Raw genomic sequence first — 17,295 nt, forward strand, 5'->3', positions numbered from 1 at the left:
TTCAGTCATATTGCCTCTTTCGACGCTTCGCTCGCTGCAATGTACTCTGATTCGCACGTTGAATCAGCTACGGTTTTCTGCTTGGAACTTTTCCAAGTTACTGCTCCTCCATTCAGGGTAAAGACCCAACCCGACTGTGAACGGTAGTTGTGCCTGTCGGTTTGAAAGCTGGCGTCACTATACCCTCGTACCTTCAAGTCATCACTCCCTCCGAGAACTAAGAACCATTCCTTCATCCTACGAAGGTACTTAAGGATATTCTTCACCGCAATCCAATGGGCTCTGCCAGGATTCCCTTGATATCTGCTAACCATGCTCAAAGCAAAGGCTACATCAGGGCAAGTACAAGTCATAGCGTACATGATTGAGCCAACTGCGGAAGCGTATGGTACTCGGCTCATTTATGCTATTTTAGCTTCGGTACTCAGACTTTGAGTCTTACTCAACTTGGCATTACTTTGTATCGGTAGTTCTCCCTTCTTCGAGTTTTCCATACTAAAACGTTTTAGTACCTTCTCTAAGTAAGTGTTCTGACTAAGTCATATTAGTCTTTTACTTCTTTCTCTCACTATCCTTATTCCCAAAATATAGGAAGCCTCTCCGAGGTCCTTCATAGCGAAGCACTTCCCGAGCCACGACTTAACCTCCTGCAGAGTCGGGATGTCGTTTCCTATGAGTAATATGTCATCGACATATAGAACGAGAAAGCTAACTATACTCCCACTGGCTTTGACATATACACATGATTCATCTTCGCTTCATACAAATCCAAACTCTTTGACTTTCTCATCGAAGCAAATATTCCATCTGCGAGATGCTTGCTTAAGTCCATAAATGGACTTCTCAAGCTTACACACTCTATTCGGATGCTTCGGATCCACAAACCCCTCTGGCTGAGCCATGTAAACATCCTCAGCCAACTTCCTATTAAGGAAAGCGGTCTTGACATCCATTTTCCAAATCTCATAATTATGAAATGCGGCAATTGCTAGCATCACTCTAATAGATTTTATCTTCGCAACTGGTGAGAAGGTCTCATCATAGTCAACTCCGGGAGTTTGAGTAAAGCCCTTCGCGACCAATCGTGCTTTATATGTGTGTACGTTTCGATCCACGTCGGTCTTCTTCTTGAAGATCCATTTGCACCCAACGGTCTTACGTCCGGGCACATTATCAACCAAATTCCAAACTTGGTTATCGTACATGGATTGGATCTCGCTATCCATTGCCTCTTTCCATTTCGTAGACTCCGGGCCTGCCATGGCTTCCTTATAGCTATTAGGTTCATCAAGGTTTATTAGTGTACCATCACTAATATACGTGTCCCCTTCGGTAGTAATATGAAAACCATAAAACTGGGGTTGAACTCTAACTCTTTCGGAACGTCTAAGAGGTAAGGATTCGTCAATCGGTTCAACCGGAGTTTCTCCTCGGGTTGAGTGCCAGCGGTAAAGGTTCCTTCATCTATCGACTCTTGAATCTCTTCAAGCTCGATTTGCCTCCCACTGTCTCCTTGGCCTATAAGTTCTCGCTCTCGGAAAACTCCTCTCCTTGCAACAAAGACAACATTGTCCTTCGGTCTATAGAAGAGATATCCAAAGGATTTCTGCGGGTAGCCGATGTAAATACATCGCTCACTTCGAGGTTCGAGCTTGTCATGAGTATCTCGTCTTACGAAAGCCTCGCAACCCCAAACCTTGATATGTGCTAACGAGGGAGCTTTCCCTGTCTACATCTCGTGAGGTGTTTTGGCAACCTTTTTAGTAGGGACTCGGTTAAGGATATGGGCGGCAGTCTCTAATGATGGGTTTTGGTCATAAGACATCCTATGTGCTCATACAAACCCTAATGCTTGGATCTAGGTTTCTCTATTGTACATACTTTGAATCCAAGACTATAAACCCTAATTCTAGCATATGGAAATCAGAATACACATGTAATTAGGTTTAAGAACATACCTTGATTGTTATATAGCAATAACAATCCAATTCCTCCTTGAATTGACCTTGGAAAGCTGAGAGTCACAAGTGTCACTCCTCTAATGGCTTACAAACACCATAAGCAAGTGGAGAAGGTATAAAGAGAGAGGAGGGAGGTTAGAATTCGTCCTTATATCCTCTTGGGAAGAAGTACACGAATTCTAAGGCCTTAGGGGTCTTTATATAGGGTTGGGATTAGGTTTTCAGTCCTTATCCTTATCTAGTTGCTTGTTCACCAAGCAACCATAAGATAACTCTTAGAAACCCTTATCCTAGTCGAATTCTAAGTGATTATCACCTCAAATTCGTTCACCATATATATAAGATAATCCTTACCTTATTTTGTAACTATCACATAATTACAATTCAGCCCCTTTAGTTTAATTAATTACACTTGATCACAAAATTAATTCTTAATTAATTATTGACCAATATTAATTAAACAAATATGATTTCTCCTTTAATATATTATTCTTATAACATATTAATAAATCATAATAACCTCTCTCTCTTTATTTATTTCTCCAATCAAGTTGCTTTGGTGAAGGCAACCCAAAAGGACCATGCACCATCGGGTCAAGTACATACCAAAATAGTTATGGACTTAGACACTAATCCAACATCTAAGGCATACCCCCAAAAAGAGATAGGTAGTGAAGCACGACTCATCATAGAGCGAACCATGTCCAACAAGGTTCGATTACGCCTTTCTACCACACCATTCAATTGTGGTGTCCTAGGTGGCGTCAATTGTGAAACTATTCCACTCCTTGAGATAATCGTGGAATTCAAGACTTAGGTACTCTCCTCCTCGATCGGATCGAAGCATCTTGATTTTCTTGCCCAATTGATTCTCCACTTCATTCTTGAACTCTTTGAACTTTTCAAAAGTTTCTGACTTTTGCTTGATTAAGTAGATATACCCATATCTACTATAGTCAACGGTAAAAGTCACATAGAAGTGGTTTCCATCCTTCGTGGTTGATCTAAACGGTCCACATACATTGGCATGTATTAGGTCCAATAGACCCTCACCCCTTTCACACGTACTTGTGAAGGGTGACTTAGTCATCTTTCCAAGTAAACAAGACTCGCATGTGTCATCTTCCCTAAGGTCGAATGACTCCAACACTCCATCCTTTTGGAGTTGGGCTATGCATTTCTTGTTGACATGTCCAAGGCGATAATGCCATAAGGATTCCTTATCCATACTGTTGGAAGAATCTATGTTCAAAACATCATTTCCTAAGTTATCAACAATCATAACAGTTTCATAAATTCCATTACATGGTATAACTTCAAAATACAAGACACCATTTAGATAAGCTAAAATAGAACCATTATCATTATTAAAAGAAAATCTAAAACCTTGTCTAAACAAACCATGAAATGAAATGATGTTTCTAGCCATTTCTGGCGAATAGCAACAATTGTTCAAATCTAAACTTAAACCATTCCTAAGCACTAAAGAATACACTCCAATCTTGGTCACAGGCGACGATCTTCTGTTCCCCATGATTAGATTTATCCTTCCATGCTCCACGTCCCTATTTCTTCTTAGTCCCTGCACATTAGAACAAATATGGTAACCACAACCGGTATCAAGAACCCAAGAAATAGTGTGAGATGATTCATTAGATTTAATTGTATATATACCTGCGAAAGACGGCTTAATCTTTCCTTCCTTGATGGCTTGTAGGTACTCTGGGCAGCTTCTCTTCCAATGTCCTATCTTGTGGCAGTGGTGGCACTCTGCCTCCTTTGGGTTAGGGCAGGGCTTAGCAGGATCAACTTTGGTCCCACTAGAAGAGGCACCATCTCGGACTTTAACCTTACGATAGTTCTTAGACGAAGCCTTCCTCTTCTTTCCCTTTCCTTGTCCAATGGCCAAGACAGGAGCAGCGGGTGGATTGGGAGTTGGTGCAGCAGACTTGTCCTTGAAGTTGCTCTCAGCGACCCTCAAGAGACCTTGGAGTTTGCTTAGGGTGACCTCCTCTTTGTTCATGTGGTAGGTCATCCTAAATTGATTATATCTCGGAGTCAAAGAGTGAAGCACCATGTCGATCGCCAAGTCTTCCCCAAAGTCAACATTTAACTTGCGAAGGCGGTCGACATACCTTTGCATCTTTTGCAGGTGCACGGTAAGAGACTCTCCATGACCCATCTTAGCGGAAACCATGTTAGTGAAAATCTCATAACGCTCTTGTCTCGCGTTTTGGTGGTATCTCTCCAATAAGTCTTGATGTATCTCGAACGGGTACATGTCCTCATAGGACTTTTGGAATTCGGAGTTCATAGTGGCTATTATGATGCAATGTACCTTCGTTGCATCGCACTCATGAGTTTCAAAAGCGGTCATTTCATCCGGAGTAGCGATTTCAGGATTAATTTTCTCGAGCTTCTCATCGAGGACATACTCCCTATCCTCATAGCGAGCAATGGTGCGAATGTATCTTATCCATTCGCTAAAGTTCGTCCCATCGAAAGTGACCTTTTGACAAAGGCTCATCAATGTGAAAGAACTAGCAGCAACGTTGTTTGCGTTCGACATCTACAAATAGAAAGGACAAAGATAGATTAGAATATGAATCCCTAATTATCACCCAATAAGAAAAATTAGGGCTAGGATCCAACAACAATATTTACATATTAGAAAAGGGATGCCGTAATCCAACATGCAAATAATATGAAGGTAAGTGAATGACGATTCACTAATTCTCCACCATAAAAACATAACTTTAAGTCCTAAATGTATTGAGAATTCCTAGGTTCAGATGAGATTCATTGAAACTATTCAATGGCATGTTTAAATCTCGATATGCCCCTCTTGTTTGTGACTGGGATACCGAGGATCACAAAGTTGGTGTGAATTACCATGCAAATTCACATGGTGCCTTCATTGTAACGATCACCTATTCGATGTGCCGGTAAACCACACACGCTCCATCGAACTATGATAAACAATGAATCACCCTTTGCCACCTTTTCTTAGAACCAATTAGTGTGCCGGTAAACCACACACGCTCCACTAACTTCTTAGCAAGGGTGCAAAGTGTAATTTCATGGGATTGCATCAATTCACTTTTCCTAAAGTAACTAAGATTGGGAAATTTTAAAAATATGTAGTTACTTTATATTTCTTATTATACTTTTAATGAGAGGATGAGTTTGCCCTATCCTACCCGTTTGGCTAACGACCCTCCACCGATCAAGCAAGCGGTGGGTGTGAGTGTACACCCATTAAGCGCCATTTTATAGGCCGCAACCTTATACCCACCTTATAGATCGGCTTCGTGAATAAGGCCTACTAACGGTAAGACTAGCATTTTAGTTATATATATATATATATATATATATATATATATATATATATATATATATATATATATTAATCTTGTAATATTATACTAGTATAGGGTTGTATTTTAAACTTTTAAAATCTAGGGTTTGAAATTTAAATTGTCTAAATTAAAACTTTTAATTACAAAACATAAATTTCAAAACTTGAGGACAAGTTTTAAAACATTTAAAACATGGAGGATCAAATAACAAATAATTTTAATCAACAATTAATTCCATAATTATCTATATTTGATTTATTCAAGATTTCTTGTAAGATAATTACCAATTTAATCAAAATAATTAATTAATTATCATAAAAGGAAATTAAATATTTTATTAGTTGATAAATATCTTTAATTATATCAAGATTATAGTCATATATATCAAAAAATCAGATTAGGGTTGATCTAATATGATTAAGGTAAGTTTCCATAAGATAATCATCAAAAAATCCCGAATCTGGCCTTTTCTGACGCTTGGACTCGCCGAGTGCACCAAGGGACTCGCCGAGTCAAGCCAACTCGCCGAGTCCACGACTCAGAAACATAAAAATCGAATTTTGCAGTTAAGAATCAAACAAACAAGCAACAATTTAATAGAAACCAATCTAGGCTCTGATACCACTGATGGGTTTTAGCCATAAGAACTTTCCTATGTGCGCATACAAAACCCTAATGCTTGGATCTAGGCTTTCTAATTAAACATGCTTTGAATCCAAGACTTCTAATGACTAATTAGTTATAAGAACAATACAAAACCAGATCTAGAAGTTTACCTTTGAATCTCTTGTTTGATCTTGTTGTCTTGGAGCTCTAGAGTCACAATTGTCACTCCTCTAATGGCTTACAAACACCAACTAGCAAGGAGGATGATTTGAGAGAGAGAGGAGAGGGATGAAATTCGGCCAGGGTTTCTTCTCCTTAGAAGAGATACCGACCCCCTTAGCTTTAGGGGTCTATTTATACTTGTAGACTCCTTAAGGGTTTCACCTTAAACCCTAGTTGGATAATCTTTCCTTAAAGCAATCCATATCCTTACCATAGATAAGCCTTTGGACAATTTTGAGCTATCCTTAGCTCTAGAATTCGTCCATCCTTTATCTAATAAGGATTTACAATCTAAAGTGTAACTATCAAACAATTGACAGTTTATACCCTCTTATTTAATTAATCTCTTTAAGTCACCAAATTAATACTAATTAATTTATGACTTATATTAATAAAATAACAATATTATTATTACTTATATTATTTTCATAATATATTAATAATATTTATTCTCTCATAATAAATCATCCTGTCAAGTTGCTATGGTGAAGGCAACCCAAAAGGACCATGCACAACCGGGTCAAATACTTGCCTAATATAGTTGCAGCCTTAGACACTATTCCAACATAAACAGGGTATTAATTTCCAAAATACATGTTCGTTATCAGAGTAAACATTCCCAGGCTGTCTAATCTATGGTGTGTGCCATGCGATCACCCCCAGCTCTTCCCTCCGCTACCGGAAGTACCTGAAACCAAAACTGAAAACCGTAAGCACGAAGCTTAGTGAGTTCCCCACCTTACCACATACCATGCATAACCACATACTACACATACTAGGCCACGCCCGCTAACCTGGGCCTCGCCCGATACAACGGCCCCGCCGCTCCAGGCCCCGCCTGGCTTCGAGCCCCGCTCGGATACAGATCTGTTTCACTTAGGTCTCGCCTGTCACAGGGCCTCGCCCACTAACATATAATAGCACATAAAGATATCACATCACATAATCTAATCACATACTAACGAATCTTGTCCTAAGGCCTCGCCTGGCACTGGGCCTCACCCTTGTCATTCTACTGATGAGTCATGGACCCCGTCCATGCTCCTACTGATTGTGAGATACGGGCCCAGCCCACACTCACTCTTTTCCTAACTCGGGCCTCGCCCCTATCTACTGCTAATGAGATGTGGAACACCATCCACACTCTGCTATTGGTGAGTTACGGGACGTCGCCCACACTCACCTCCCTACCAGGCACATACAAGTATCACACAGACAACAAGTATAAACTATTACATAAACCATTCCTTGGGCACCCACCCGCTATCATTGGACCTCGTCCTGAATATCATACTAGCATACTATGCCTAGGGCTAACCCCCAAGTCTTCTACTCATAACTACATGGGCCGACATTGTGGCCGTAGACCCATTCACACAAGGGAAACTCACCTGCACTGGCTGAACTTACTGATGATCCCACTAGCTGCTGCCCGACAACTCTCTGAACTCCTGCTCCGCTCGCTCCCCGAGCTACCAATATCAATGCAACACTGAGTCTAACTGACTCCCGAAAGACAATCCAGTCAACTCTGGTCAAAGTCAAAGTCCTAGTTAAGGTCAACCTTCCAGGTCAACCCTACTCGCCGAGTCACCCTATTGACTCGCCGAGTTCATATGTTCAGAGTCCTTCCATTCGCTACTCGACTCGCCGAGTCTACCAATTTCCGAGTCCTGACCTGTCCAACTCACCGAGTCTCCACTCGACTCACTGATTCGAGTCTCAACTCGAAGGGTTTGGGGTTTCGCGACCTGAATCGCCGAATCCAAGAACAGACTCGCCGAGTCCAAGACAACCTTAAACAGACTCGCCGAGTTGTTCATCCAACTCGCCGAGTTCTTGCCCAACTTCATCTGACTCGACGAGTTGTTCATCCCACTCGTCGAGTTCCTCCAAATCTTCATGCTACTCTCCGAGTCCACTCAAAGGACTCGCCGATTCCATTCAAATCTCCATACATGCAGAGGACTTTTGAGTCATGCATGGACTCCAAACTGTAGATCTACCCTTCCCAAGCCTATTCCTCATGTAAAGTTGTAAACTTTACGTGTAGAGAAGGAGATCTAGGCAAAATACACCATAAACTAGGGTTTAAGGCCAAGGGGCTCCATAATCAACTCAAGGGCAGATACTTTATGCTTGTCAAGATCATAATATGCTTAGATCCGAAGTAGCAACTTCAGATCTGGCTTCTAACTCAATGGATACCATCATGGCTAAAAAGCCCCAAAACTCACACATAGATCTAGGTGCAAAAGAGTCCAAGAACTAGTTTATTACCTCTAAATGTTCCGAAATATCTTCCCAATCCCAGATCTATAGTCCCTTCTTGCACCTCCAAGATCCTTCTTCCTTCTCCAAGCTTTAATGCACTCTTCAAGGCAACAATTGGCTCAATCAATGGATATGGTGGCTAGGGTTTGGTGTTCTGGGTTAGAGAGGCAGTAAAGGAACCCTAGGGAAGAGAATGAGGCGCTTAAATAGGCTCCAAGTCCCGAATTTAGGGTTTTCCTCGCACAGACCAGACTCGTCGAGTCTCCTAGGCCGACTCGCCGAGTCGGTCACTTACTCCTCGACCCGGATCCCGCTCGGACTCACCTCATTTTGAGGTATGCTATAGTTGTAGTTTCATGTATACATGGGATACCTATTATTTTTCATGATTTGTATATATATATATATATATATATATATATATATATATATATATATATATATATATATATATATATATATGTAACACCGTAAAATTTAAACAATTTTTCACATTTGAAAAACACATTTTAACAAAACCATTCATTCATAAAATGTCATAACATCATGTTTTTATTTCACAAATGTCTCCTAAGATCAAAATACATCCAATCCCATGTGTGTGTACGAATCAAGTCTGCGCCTTCCCGCGGTCATCACTGGTACCTGAAACACATAACACTGAACACTGTAAGCATAAGCTTAGTGAGTTTCCCCAAAATACCACACTAATCACATAATAGCCACTCGAGGCTGTAACTCTGTTGACCCTCTGGTTAATGTGTCTCAGTGGGCCCCTCCAGCCCCAACTCTCTGTGGGCCCTCTGGCCCTACTCTAGGGACCCAAAAGTCCCAACTCTGTAACTCTGAATCATGCATATCACATATCACAATAAATCACATCACATAATAACATGCAATCACACTGGCATATAACTCTATATACTCTGTCTCTTAACTCTATTACCACACTAGGTAAAGTATAGTGAGAAGACTCGCCTCGGGTATCTCGGTAAATCTCTGACTCAGTAAACGCTGGCCTAGCCTCCGCCTAATCATATGAAAATAACACTCTATTTAATATAACTCTAAAAGGCTAGACTTTGTTCTCTTATGACACTCTCAGAAGGGTAAAAGACCATTTTACCCCTCTCATAGCTCAAAGGCCCCACAATAGACCATACCCTAAAAGTCAACCAAAAGTCAACTCTCCGGGTTACGCTGCGCGTACCAGATGTGTACGCTGAGCGTACCCGGCTGCACCTCAGAATCGGGGAGCACCACCCAGTACACGGCGCGTACTAGGAGTTATGTCCGGCGTACTCCCCTGCTTCAGCCCTTTAGCTCTTGAGGTCTTAAATAGTTAAGACCTACGTCCATATTTTAGATCTGACCCCTTCTAAGCCCCTTAATCCATAAAGTTGATGACTTTAAGCCTTTGCATGGCTGAACAAGTCACCAACTCTCACAATGATCCAACCTTCAACTCTAGAATGCTAAATACACATGCATGACTTCAAACTAACATCCAAGATGGAAACTTTATGGCTCTAAATCACCAATAACACTGAAAGGGGACAAATCTCGGACCATGGAGCACTTTACACTCATAAAGTCTCCACCTTTGGGGTTTCTAGCCCTAAAAAGGGCATATACAACAACAACCAAAAGAAGAGGAAAGTTTTGAACTTTATACCTCCAAATGTAGCCCTTTCCTCTGTAGATCACAGATCCAAAATGGCACCTCAAGCTTTTGATGGGTTTTGGTCATAAGACATCCTATGTGTTCATACAAACCCTAATGCTTGGATCTAGGTTTCTCTATTATACATGCTTTGAATCCAAGACTATAAACCCTAATTCTAGCATATGGAAATCAATATTAACATATAATTAGGTTTAAGATATTACCTTGATTGTTATGTAGTAATAACAATCCCAATTCCTCCTTGAATTGACTTGGATGGCTTAGAGTCACAAGTGTCACTCCTCTAATGGCTTACAAACACCAAGAGCAAATGGAGAAGGTATAAAGAGAGAGGAGAGAGGTAGGAATTCGTCCCTAGGACTTCTTGGGAAGGCTTGGACGAATTCATGAGCCTTAGGGGGTTTATATAGGTGTAAAGATTAGGGTTTTAGTCCTTATCCTTATCTAGTTGCTTGCCCACCAAGCAACCATAAGATAAGTCTTAGAAACCCTTATCCTAGTCGAATTCTAAGGCATTATCTCCTTAAATTCGTTCACCCTATATTTAAGATAATCCTTACCTTATTTTGTAACTATCACATAATTACAATTCAGCCCCTCTAGTTTAATTAATTACACTTGATCACAAAATTAATTCTTAATTAATTATTGACCAATATTAATTAAACAAATATGATTTCTCCTTTAATATATTATTCTTATAACATATTAATAAATCATAATAACCTCTCTCTCTATTTATTTCTCCAATCAAGTTGCTTTGGTGAAGGCAACCCAAAAGGACCATGCACCATCGGGTCAAGTACATACCAAAATAGTTATGGACTTAGACACTAATCCAACAGTCTCCCACTTGGATAAGTCTAACAACTATTCTGCGTATGACTTCAGATCCTGATCTGCAATCGTAGCTTTCCAAAGCCGTTGTCAACTCTGATCCTATCAGATACGCGTGTCCTTAGATAAGGGATCATATATTCCTCCATTCTAGACATCATATGAGATATGATTTCAAATCATTCTCTTTGTACTATATCTCGATTTCCGATTTATGAGGACTGACTAGTTGAACAAATCAAATTAGCCCTAGCCCGGCCGAGTATTTACGTTTGTCATCACTAAACCATCGAGGGGACCAAAGATATCGCTTTTATCCTACTTTTGGATAAAAGGAACGGATAAACTTTGATACAATGCTCGCTTGCACTCACACACCGAATCACACACAACAATATGTTTTATAACACCAAGTTACTAGTGCGTTTACATATTATCAATGTGCAACCGATTCACAAGATACAACTCACACATCTCGGTTTCAAGAATATAATATGTTATCGTCTCACTAATCACTCGTGATACAATTTCATGGAGTGATCCAAGTGAGCGTGGGTTTAATCCAATGCTCAAATCATGTTCATAAGCACTCATGAACGTTGCAGCAAACATTTGCTTATGTCTAATGCCCTTTAGACAATCCACACACCAATTCACGACAGTCTTCATTCATATCTACTTCCAACATATGAATGACTGTGGCCCATTTGAATAATTCGATTATTCTTAATAAACTCAATTATTCTGGAAGTCAAAACATGCAAAGTGAAACACAAGAATAATATTAATCCCATATGGCCTCAAACCTTTGAGTATAAATAAAACACCTTTTATTTATCACCATATCAATTACTCATTATTTGTCGTTTCGGGTAATCAACTTCTTACTTGAATTATTACACTTGTCCCATGCTCCTAGCATGCACACAATGTTTACCTACGGTTCTTACTTTGTGAAATAGATCACATTGAACACATTTCCAATCATTCTCATTTCACAACTCCAAATCCATTTTTCATAAGTTTAAGAATATCAAATTCTTGCCACTTATAGAATATGCTAGATTCTAACATTTTATGCAACTTACCCTTTCGTAATGCCAATGCACCAAAGTCACAAAGACTATTGCCAATGATATTACAAAGTCTTCTATCGGAGATTGTTACAAGACAATTCCTTAGATATGATGTCTCTCACTCAAAGTACATTCCTTTGAACATCCTTTTGCATAAAAGTTTCTAATCTAGTCATAGATTTTTAATATTCAATTCCCAATATGGATACATTTCCATATTTTCCATTTCCATATTTTCCATATGACAACTCTTTCTTAATAGAATCTTTTCTATTCATAATAATGTCGATATGGTCCATCCAATACCATTCTTCCAACTACTCACAAGCGACCAATCCTCGTCGAACTTTGGATTGTCCTTTGATAGTTGTTTAATTATTTTAGTCAAAACCGATTCTAGTCCTTTTTCCCTCTAAATGCGCTAGACATTTGGAAAAATTTAGAATGGTCAATCATTAAAGCATTTGCAATCAATCCTATACCCGAAACATATGGGACACGACGCATAATGTTTTATTCGCTATGTTCTCAAAATTCGAATTATGAAGAGGAATGTCGTAATCATAATCGAAATTTTAAGAACACACTATATACCCTTGACTAAATTTATTAACATTTCTCAACCTAAACCTTTAGATTTGAAATGAAGCATAATATTCTCTCCCTTAATTATAGCAAAACAACTATTCCATCCTTACAACTTTGCAAACAATGACTTTTGTTTTCTATAATTAATATTGCCAACTTGCAATACTTTACTTAATAATCATACAATCATAACTTTTATGCTCCCACTATCATGATGATTACTATAAAACATAACACTTATGCTCCCACTAGCTTCGACATGTATTTATGAACATCTTAACTTTCAGAAAAGCAATACCTATTGAATTTCTTAAGTCCATGTTTCTAATACTTTGATAATCTTTTATCAAGGCCTCTTAAACTTATACACCTTTGCCTTAGATAGTTCATATGTGTGTCTAAACAATTAAGACTAATTGCCAAACCTCACAATTCAAATTATGGAAAGGGATACCGTAACCATAATCGAATTCGAGAATGCAATTTTACAATCACTATATTCTTAAAATCTTTCTTAGTGAAAGCATTTCCTCACAATCATTTTCATGAAGGAGGAAATCTTATGACACTTAGATTTAAACGGTGTATGTGTTCCTATCCATGTGAATTTGTTAAAACCAAAGTTTACAACAAATTCAAACTCATATGGATCGAACTTTCTTAATCTTGATTTCTTGCCTTATGGTAGCACAGCTGCCCACCATGTCTTCCAAGTAGTTAAGCAGCTCACCCTTTCCTATCAATGTACCTTTCATTGATTAAGGTGCTTTGCCTTTTATGCGTTCAAAATGAGAACTCATAGAACTCTCATGCATAATTAACTCAATTGGATCGGCACAGAACCAAAATAATGTCATCACGATAGGTTGTAAACCTCAACTCGTTTGCTAATGATGATCGATAAGGTTTATTTGATTTGTTCTTGAAACCTTTCAAGACCATTAAGATTCCCATTGACTCCTTGACATATAAGATTCTCCTGTCAAAACATTTCATGACAAACAAATATTCAAGAGTTAGTGTAGCTTTTATCAAAACTCTTCATAAATTGGTCCTAGTTGGTCTTTGTCTTACCTAAGACATCACAACTTACCACATTTAATGAATGTTTTAAACCTTCTTAATACTTTTCACTCATTGTCACAATCTTAACTCTAAGACTTGTTTTGGAACGAAGTATGATTGACTTCTTGATTTGACCATTTCTTCAATCTTTGATTCCTCTTCTTAAACATACAATTGTACTAAGACTCACTTAGAGGATCAATTGAAATATGCTTCTTAATCATTAAGACCTATCATAAAGCATAAAAGGTACTCTCCCTTCTTCTTAGAATGGAGAAACTTTTATCTCTCTGCCTACTTGATTCTTGTTATTCATTCTACTATTGATTTAAACTTTTTCAATCAATTCAGAATTACACTTAATCATATAAGTATAATCGTATTTACTAAACCTTTAGTAAATCATGACGAATATCTCGTTACTCTTATGGTGGACTTTGATCAACACACAACTTTGTGTACTCGATCTCCTAGTCCTTCACTTGACACTTTGTCAATGAATTAGTCTAATTTCCAAATACGAAATTTCTCATTCATCGTGCATCCACGTTGCATGATTCCAAGTTTCTGTCCAATTGAAACTTGGGCGACGAGAAACTCTCCCTATTTGGTAAACTCTCGACTTTCCATAATAAGAACCAAATCCATTATAGAAACATTTTAACATCAATTTTTCATACACGCCATTGTAAGGATAAATAAATAAAATTTAAAATCAAAATTTATTTTATTGCGGAAAAATTTGTCCTTACAATGCAACTCATTGAAAAACTTATGCTAATACATCTTTCTTAGCAATCTAATTCTAACTCTAAGTAGTATCTCAAGAATCTAATCTTCGAGAAACACGATCGAAATCCATTCCTTCACGGTTAGATTCTGCTCACTTCTTCCCTTAAGCTTCCTTTCTTTTCTTCGATCCTACAAAACATCAATTGTAATCTTATCACATTATGTATTCAGGATCTAGAATGAAGCTTAAAAGAGTTAGTCAATGGATTTTACCTAAAGCAAAGCCATACGTTTTGACTCTCCCATCTCTTAGGTCTCTTAGGTAAATAGGACAGCTTCGTCTCCAATGCCCTTTCTCTTGGCAATAAAAGCAAATTGACTCTTTTGGAACATGGCATGGAACTACTTCAGACATTGCCTTTCTCTTGTGATCAAACTTTTCGATCGTAGCATGTCTTTCGTTGCCATTGTCTATATCCATAGAGGTCTCGAAGGCAGATTCACCAATCAACTTTGCTTTTCTATTGCGTCAAATCATTGCTGATTCAGCAGCAATAAGCATATAGGTGAGATCTATAAGGGTCACGTCGTAGTTCATCATATAGTACTCTCTTACGAACTCACTATATGAGTTAGGAAGTGACTGAAGAACCCAATCAACAGCCATTTCCTCACAGACAACGGATCCCAACATTCTTAACCTATCAATGTATGACTTCATCCCTAGGACATGTGCACACACCGACTTTCCTTCTTTATGTTTACTTGCCAAAAGGGCTTGAGTGATCTTGAACTTTTCAAGCCTTTGAACTTGTGGGTTAGGGAGAATAATTGGAGGAGGTAGAGGAAGTGAAGCATGATTTCTTGTTCCTCGATCGAATCGTGGAATATCATCTTCATGTGGAATGCTTGTTCCACGGGATTTGGGAAGACCATAGTTGTCGAACTTTGACATCTACAAAACGGGAGAAAAACGAATTCAAGTTAGTTGATAGATTGAGTCCTTAGTAAATCACCCAAATGAAATACTAAGGCTAGGACCCAACACAATATTCTACAACTCGGGAGAGGGATGTCGTAACCCAAATTGCAGAACATTTGAAGGTAATTGAATGACGACTCACTAATTTCCACCACGAAAAACGAAAAAGAAATTTAAGTTTTAAATCTATGAAAACTCCTAGATCCTTTGAGATTCATTGAACTTTCAATGGTATGTTTAAATCTCGATATGCCCCTCTTGTTTGTGACTGGGATGCCGAGGATCACAAAGTGGGTGTGAATAACCATGCAAACTTACATGGTGCCCTCACATGTTACAGTCACCTATTCGATGTGCCGGTAAACCACACATGCTCCACCGAACTATGACAAACATTGAGTCACCCTTTGCTACCTTTGCTTAGAACCATTTAGTGTGCCGGTAAACCACACACGCTCCACTAACGTCTTCGCAAGGGCACAAAGTGTAATTTCATGGAACTGCATCAATTCACTTTTGCCTAAGTAACTAAGATTGGGAATTTTGTGAAAACATTTAGTTACTTTTATATTTCATTATACTTATAATGGAAGGTTTTGTCCTATCCTACCCGTTCAGCTAACGACCCTCCACTAGTCAAGAGTGCGGTGGGTAAGAGTGGATACCCATTCAATCGCCATTTTATAGGCAATTTCCTTAAACACCCCTTATAGACTAGCTTCATGAATGAGGCCTACTAACGGTAAGACTGACTTTTACTCATACATATATATATATATATATATATATATATATATATATATATATATATAATGTTATACCTTTAATGTTATTTATATAGTATAGGGTGTATTTTATACTTTTAAAATACTAGGTGGTCTAAATTAACAATTATACTTTTAATTCAATTAAATTGTAAACCTAAACTGTTATGGATTTATTAGACTTCTTTTAATTATACACCTTAATTAATTAATAAAACCATAAGGGTGTGATTTGAACTTTTTCAAAACAATACTAGAGTTTTAGAATTTAACATTCCTAATTAAACTTTTAATCAACTTTTAAATTCAAAAACTTGAGGGCAAGTTTTGAAACATTTCAACACATTAGGGTTTAAAATTTAAATATACATCAAAATTAAACCATTTAATCAAAATTTAAATTCCAAAACTTGAGGGCAAGTTTTGATACCTTTTTTTCAAAACATTAGGGTTTCAACTATTTAAATTTCAAAACTACAACACTTTTGGGTTCAAATTTAAACTATAAAACCTAAAGGGGAAAATATGAAACTTTTCATACAACAAGGATCAAATAACAAATAATCTAAATTAACAATTAATCACATAATTATCCATATTTGATTCACTTAATGATTTCTTGCAAAACAATTTATCAATTTACTCAAAATAATTAATCAATTATCACATAAGGAAACAATTATCTTATTAATTGATAAATATCTTCAATTAGATCAAAATTATAGTCAAATGTATCATATAATCGGATTAATATTGATCTAACATGATAAGGTAACTATCCATAACCAAAAACAACAAGAAATCCCGGAATACCCTCCATCTGACGAGCCGACTCGCCGAGTCAGGCATGGACTCGTCGAGTCACCTTGGACTCAGCGAGTTCATCTATGGACTCAGCGAGTTCATCTATGGACTCGGCGAGTCTAGCCTCCAGAAACTCAAAATTCGAAATTTTCAAACATATCAAGCATCAATACAATAGAAACCAGACTAGGCTCTGATACCACTGATGGGTTTTGGTCATAAGACATCCTATGTGCTCATACAAACCCTAATGCTTGGATCTAGGTTTCTCTATTGTACATGATTTGAATCCAAGACTATAAACCCTAATTCTAGCATATGGAAATCAATATTAACAT

Source organism: Lactuca sativa, chromosome 9 (genome assembly GCF_002870075.4).
Source record: "Lactuca sativa cultivar Salinas chromosome 9, Lsat_Salinas_v11, whole genome shotgun sequence".
Taxonomy (NCBI): Eukaryota; Viridiplantae; Streptophyta; class Magnoliopsida; order Asterales; family Asteraceae; genus Lactuca; species Lactuca sativa.